Below are 7,235 nucleotides of genomic sequence, written 5' to 3'. Positions count from 1 at the left end.
TTTTAGGATAACGAGTAACAGATTTAATACAGAAATGAGGAGAAAATTAGTTTTCTCAAATGGTCATGAATCTGTGGAAGTCACTATCCCGGATTTCAATTAATGCTGTGACATTTAGTAAATCTAAGGGAGATGTAGACAATTTTTAATTTAGTAATGGGTTGAAGTCTTTTGGAGACCAAGCAGGAAAATAGAGTTGAGGTTAAAATAAGATCAGTCACGATCATATCAAATAGCAGAACAAGCTGGAGGGACTGAATTGTCGACTCCTGCTCCTAGTCCTTATGCTCCTGTGTACTGGCAACATCAACCTGAACAATGTGATGTGAATTGCACCACACTGCTTAAATACGTAGCAATCATGTTGAAATTCCATGTTAAACATTAGAGTTGCTGACTGCTTCATGTATTCTATCTCGCTTGGGATTACTAAATTATGTTTAAGGCGAAACTGGATACTACAGATGCTGGAGATTAGAGTCAAGATTAGAGTGATGTTGGAAAAGCACAGCGGGTCAGGCAGCACCCGAGGAGCAGGAAAATCAACATTTCGGCAAAAGCCCTTCATCATCCTGAAACGTTGACTTTCCTCTCCTCAAATGTTGCCTGACCTGCTGTGCTTTTCCAGCACCACTCTAATCTTAACTCATGTTTAAGCTTTTCCAAGTGGGCAGTAAAATAAGCATTGACTGCAATTTACAGTGTACAAGTGAACTGTGATATTGCTCAATGCATCTTTGCATGGTTTGAACTGTTAATTTGGGAAATAGGTCAGTTTTTTTTAAATTCCCCATGGTTGGTTTCATTGTGTTGTATTATTAGTGAATCCCCACTTTTCCCATGAGAATGGATTGTCCTTTTCAGGTAGGGAGAGGGAGAGTACACCATTCCTTTGTAATAAGCTTGACTTTAGGCATCTGTTTCTACATGTATAATGAGAAGGCCAGAAGAGATTAGCTGACATAAGTAGTAAATTGCATGAAATTACTGCTGCAAAGTGTATTAATGTTGGAGTCTTGCCAGATGCATAGATGCACCTGACCTAATGATGTCTGTGCTGCTATTCTGTTTTGCTTTGCTTTTGACAGTCTGCTCCTTGAACTTCTATAATTTTTCACACTGTCTTTATAATGTTGCTACTGGCTGGTGCCCTCCCTTTCACAGTGCTGCCCTCTTCTGGTGTGTCTTAATCTCGATACATGCTGCCTTAGTCTCTATACTTTTTTATCCTTTTTCAAAACGTGTTTACTCAATGCTAACACAGTTTGTGACAAAATGTATTTTTCATTGATACACAGTTCTTTCTTTGACTTGCTAATTCTCACTTTGTACGCTTCTTTACTTGACACTCTCAAATTTTATTCAGCATTATTCTCTAGCTGTGAATTGATCTTGAAGTTTAAAGTCATAGAGATATACAACATGGAAACATATCCTTCAGTTTAATTCGTCCATGCTGACCAGATACACTCAACTAATCTAGTCCCATTTGCCAGCTTTTGGTCCATATCTCTCCAAACCCTTCCCATTCATGTAACCGTCCGGGTGCCTTTTAAATGTTGTAATTGTACGAGCCTTTGTCACTTCCTCTGATAGCTCATTCCATACACGCACCACCCTCTGTGTGATAAAGTTCCCGCTTAGGTCCCTTTTAAATCTTTTCAACCTACACCCTCTAGTTTTGCACTTCCCTGCCCTAGGAAAAAGACATTGTCTATTTACCCTATCCACGCCCCTCATGATTTTATAAATCTTTATAAGGTCACCCCTCAACCTCAGACACTTCAGAGAAAAAAGCCCCAGCCTATTCAACCTCTTCCTACAGCTCAAACCCTCCAGTCCTAGCAACATTCTTGTAAATCATTTCTGCATCCTCTCAAGTTCAACAACATTCCAATCCTATATTTTAGTATTTTAGATGAGATTACAGAGATAAGGAGTGAGGTCATGGATGGATTTCAAAACAGGATGCAAATTTTAAAATTGAACTTTTGCAGAACTGGGGATCATTGTAGGCTGGCCAGCAATTGCATTTTTCTTAACTAAAAGCTCTGCAAGTCAGGACAGAGGCATTAACTTTTTGGATAACTTCAAGAGTATGAATTGTAGATGGGAAGACAATGATTTAATGGTATTATTGCTTGACTGTCAACCCTGAGACCCAGGTAAATATTCTGGGGACCTAGGTTTGTATCCCGCCATGGCAGATGGTGGAATTGGAATTCAATAATAATCTAGAATTAAGAGTCTAATGATGACCACAAATCCATTTTCGATTGTTGGAAAAATAGCTCATCTGATTCACTATTGCCCTTAAGAGAAGGAAGCCATCATGTGAGGCTAGTCCCAGAGCAATGTGGTTGACTCTCAACTGTCCTCCGGGCAATTAGGGATGGACAATGAATGTTGGCATAGCTAGCAGTGCCCACATCTTGTTAATGAATTAAAACAGAAGAGCATGATACACCAGCCAGGAGTGTTGAAAGTCATCTTGTTTCGATGTTTCTCTCTATCTCCTCCACCCCCGTTCTCTCTCTCTCTCGTTATCTCCTCCTCCAGTCTCTCTCTCTCTCTCCAACATCTGTTTATCTCTATCTCCTCCCCCTGTTTCGGTGCTGAGTTCTCTTCCTGTCTCGCTGGTTGTCAGCGCCATGTTATTGTTCTGACTGCGGATCAGCAACAAGTCTCCGGGGAGCGGGGAGGCCGGGCGGCAGCCTGCGGGAAGAGGTGAGTGAGACCGGGCAGTGTTCGCACCGGGGCCGGGGGGGAGCCCAGAGCAGGGAGAGCCCGGGGCCGGAGGGGGGAGAGCCCGCGTTAGGGCCGGGGTCGGAAGCCGCCGCCTGTCCGGACACCCCAGGCCTCGGTACCTCGGGGGCAGAGCAGATTGTCAACGTCCGGCAGGTGAGTGTCCGTCCTCGGCCCAACTAAATCACTTAGTGTGGTGGATTCTGGCGTTGAATTATATCTGGGGCAGGATTAATAGGCAAGGACTGGGGCTTGGTTTGTATACAAACAAGAAGTGATTGCTAATTGGGCTGTGTAAGAATAAATTTGGGTTTATAATTTCGACTTGTTTCTATTTTGACATTCTCACACTGGCAGCTTGGTTACTTGGCAGAGGTTTACTGCAGGATCGGGGGTGAGGCTGGTCATTTTCCCAGGCTGGCCAATGTCACTGTATCTTAAACTGGTGAATTGCCTTATATTACCAGATTAGTGAAAACTTAATACCATGTTGAAATGCTACAGTCAGCATCATAAATATTTCAAATTTTAATATTTGAATTGATTTTTAGAAAATATGAGCATTCATGAGCAGTATTGTCAAGAAAATGTAGACTGGTAGGTTTCGTGATCAGGGATCTTATTTCCTTGAACAGGACAATTTAATTATGATCCCTGGGTTCAAGTCCCACGTGCTCCAGAAGTGTATAATAACACCCCTGAAAAGGTTGATTAAAAATATCTACATCTGTGGCCGTAAGGAGTCTTGTGGCATTTGATAGTGTCCTCACCTCTGGGACAGAAGGTTCAAGTCCTGCCTGCCCTGGAGATTTGTCACAACATGTCTGAATAGGTTGATTAAAAATAACTACACCTGTGTCCCCAAAGATGGGATCAGGCTTGTCTACGACGCTTCATCTCTCCATCCCTCCATCCATCAATCTGCAAGGTTGACACATAGTCTGGGGTCACTCGTTTTGTCGGCTCACATATGATGGAATGACTTGCTGGATGGTTCCACCACATGTGGTGAAACTGTCAGTTTTGCCATGTTAGAAAAGCAATGGAGAAAAGTTCTGACATTTGAAGTCAAGTATCTCAGCTTCAACAATATAGTTTGAAAAGTACCTTTTGTTGCTAAATACCCATTTGTCATGGTTTATGGTGCAGGAATTTAGGATCCAGGATAGAGAATTCTTAAGAAACTTGGGAGTAACAGACTATATATGTCATATTTTTTAAAAAAAACTAAATAAACAAGTGAACTGTAAAATTTCTCCTCCTGCTACATTGCGTGGGTCTACCCAAGTGAAAACTTGTAAACGTGTCAAATGCTAAAAAAGATATTGCTGAGCCTTGAGTTCTGTTTTAAAGTAGCTTACAGTAAGGCTGGCAGCTGTAGTTTTTCTGTGAACAATCAGGTTGTGGAATCAGTTTTGTGATGTAGACAATACTGTACCTGCCCAGTGGAGGGAGTCTTGTGACGTCATGAATTGAAATTTCATGTTCAATGACTTAACAACCTGTTTAAATCCTGAATCTGGGTGACTTTTTAAATCTGATACTTCCCTATGAACCATAATGACCTGAGAGAATGATCACCATAGTTCATAAATTATATGAAGTTAGTTGTGACGGTGTAGAATTGACTCAATCTACGCTACTGTCGTGGCAGTAGGTTAGTTGGAGCTGTCTATGGCAGTGGAATCGTTGTGGGAGGGATGGGGTTGGAATCCTGGTAAATTTTTAAGCATTGCTGATGTGGATATTTGGAGAGTTGTTAAAATACAAATTAATTGAGTCTTGAATGAAGCTTATAATGTACTAATCAAATTGGGCCTTCAGATATCTGAAACCGTAAGTCTCAAGTTGAACTTGTTTTCTGAATATCATCTAAAACCTGAAAATTGACATTTTAAAGTGACTTCAAAGGTATTATTTTTTCAATGATAATAACAGCACATAGCGTAATTGCAATATAAATTCATGTGGATAATGATTGATGTTTGCGATGCTCAGTGATACCAACAGAATGGATTTAATTCCTGCACCAGCTGAGATTACCATGAATGATTTTGCTCTTGACTTCTCCCCCTGCCTGAGGCATGATGGCCCTTGGGTTAAACCACCACCAGTCATTTCCCTTTATTGCAATAATAATCCTATGGTCTGGTGAGACTATGGTAACTTTGTTTGCTTGACTAGATTTTGGCAGGAATATGGGAATGTGTACATTAAAAGTGTAAACTGCTAAATCTTTCACAATCTTCCTTTGGTCAAGTAGAGTCAACCAAGACTACTTAGCTATGTATACCATTTGACTGTTCAATATATGACTGAACAGTTTGTCAGTGTCTTGAAATTGTAGAGGGTAAGGAAAAGAATATTCAGTGATTAAGTTGAGATAATCTGTGTAAGTTCTTGAAGATATGGTTGGTTTTAATTTATGAATGTTGATCTTTGCAGATTCAATTTTACTGTCATAATAATAAGCTCATGGCACTGACTTATTTATGAATAATATTCACTTTTTTATTCATGTTTCCTTTCTAGCTCTCGATTCAATCCTTCTTTCACCTCCTAAATTTCCTATACCGGATTTTGCATTGAACCCTATTTTGATTTAATTCCTTCCCAGCCTTAGTGCTAAATTCTCAGTTGTTCAATTTGATTGATTAATGAGTTACCCATCTGCTTGCCCTGTTTGCTTAGATCTTAGGTGGTCTGCTTGCTTCACCATGCTACTATCACCTTACACTTTCAATAACTTAACATGCAAAAAGAAAGTTTGAAGTCATTGGGTGCTCAGCTACCAGAAAAGTTGTTTCATTGTAAATATTAGCTCGTCTATGACCAAAGGGTTTGCATAATTGTCGTTACAAGAGTTATTTTTGGAAAGATGTGTTTTGATATTCATGAGAATTTGTTTACTACATCTATTCCGTGCCTTTCACTATTCATTCCATTGTCATTTTTACAACTTTTCAAAGAAGATAATGTTCCAGATTAGTATGTTTTGGTGTCACAAGCATGTTTGCCTTGATTATATATGGCAATATGTTTTGCAGTAAATGCATATATGTTATGCAACAGATATTGTGTGTCAAATTCCATACTTTATTACAGGCAATATACCCTTAAGAGAAACAAAGTAAGCTGCTCACCTGAAAGTTCGTTCATGTTCATCAGGTTGACTTTAGATTAGATTACATTACAGTGTGGAAACAGGCCCTTCGGCCCAACAAGTCCACACCGACCCGCCGAAGCGCAACCCACCCACACCCCTACATTTACCCCTTACCTAACACTACGGGCAATTTAGCATGGCCAATTCACCTGACCTGCACATCTTTGGACTGTGGGAGGAAACCGGAGCACCCGGAGGAAACCCACGCAGACACGGGGAGAACGTGCAAACTCCACACAGTCAGTCGCCTGAGGCGGGAATTGAACCCGGGTCTCAGGCGCTGTGAGGCAGCAGTGCTAACCACTGTGCCACCGTGCCTTTGTTGGTTTCTAAGTAGATGGAATATTTTCAATTTGCAAATCGAGAGCTGTGTCTATATAAAAAAATCAAACATTGGAGTGTGAAAAATAACTTGGGTTACCAATGAGTATCGCCACAGGAGATCTGTTATTAAATATGTATGCTTAGAGAAACTTGTATCACAGCTCAGGTGTCACACATGCAAATTTCTGTTATACATTTTAGAAATTATAAAAGAAAAATGTAATCATTTCTTGCTGATTTTGAGGAAATGTTACCTGCAAAAGAGAATATTGCAATTGACTTCAGATATGTTACAGTGTATTATCCTCTAATTGATGGATGTGTTTATTTAAGACAGTATGAACTTGTTGCCCAAAGGAGCAACTGGTATTATGCCCATCTATCCTGTAACAGCATAACAATAGGCTTGTGTTGTGTAATGCTTCTGCGCCTTGACAAAGAACATTAACAAAAAGCTGTCTAGGTCACTTTGTTCCCAACCCACACCATACCTTCAGGACGACTTCCGTGTACGTATCGCAGTTATTAAGTGCCTCTGAGGTACAATTGCTATGAACAATTGATTTATGTTGTGAGGGAGAGATTAATCAAAATTGGAAAGTGAAGACAGCCTATAGTCCAATTTGCGTAGTCTAAAACTAATGGCAGCAGTCAAACCTTTGTCAATGATTTGCAGTTTTATTGCAAAATCATGAGTTACACTTTTGTCTAATACCACAGAGTAAATGAATATTTTTAAACTTTTAAGTGTGGAAATTAATCATGAGTGTCAATCTTATTCTTGACTTGCTGCACCCATTTGTAGCAGTTTTGTATTTATTGCAATAATGAAGAAATTCATACCATAGGTGATTTTTGTACAACTGCTACTAAGAACAGTGTATTTTTGTAGTGAGGAGATGCTCTCTTGTATTTGATGTAACTACATTGGAATTTGCAACAAATTCCTGTGACTTTGAATGCAGAAATTAGTTAGGAGCTTACTCTAACATATGGCTGC

At 39.9% G+C, this 7,235-nt stretch overlaps 1 protein-coding gene across 5 annotated transcripts in view; it reads left to right on the top strand.

Moving 5' to 3' along the window:
• Nucleotides 1–2,611: 2,611 nt before the first annotated feature.
• The window catches only part of LOC122543943 (intersectin-2-like), a 198,915-nt gene continuing 194,291 nt past the window's right edge, over nt 2,612–7,235 (top strand). For 4 of the 5 annotated variants that reach the window (XM_043682952.1, XM_043682942.1, XM_043682913.1 and 1 more), the window contains exon 1: nt 2,612–2,727. The gene's annotated coding sequence lies outside the window, so the exon portion shown is untranslated. The remainder of the gene's footprint in view (nt 2,728–7,235) is intronic. The other variant, XM_043682931.1, reaches the window with a different exon arrangement.

The sequence above is a fragment of the Chiloscyllium plagiosum genome, chromosome 3 (assembly GCF_004010195.1).
Source record: "Chiloscyllium plagiosum isolate BGI_BamShark_2017 chromosome 3, ASM401019v2, whole genome shotgun sequence".
Taxonomy (NCBI): domain Eukaryota; kingdom Metazoa; phylum Chordata; class Chondrichthyes; order Orectolobiformes; family Hemiscylliidae; genus Chiloscyllium; species Chiloscyllium plagiosum.
The sequence above is the reverse complement of the archived record's forward strand: the minus strand, read 5'-3'. Positions and strand labels throughout refer to the sequence as shown.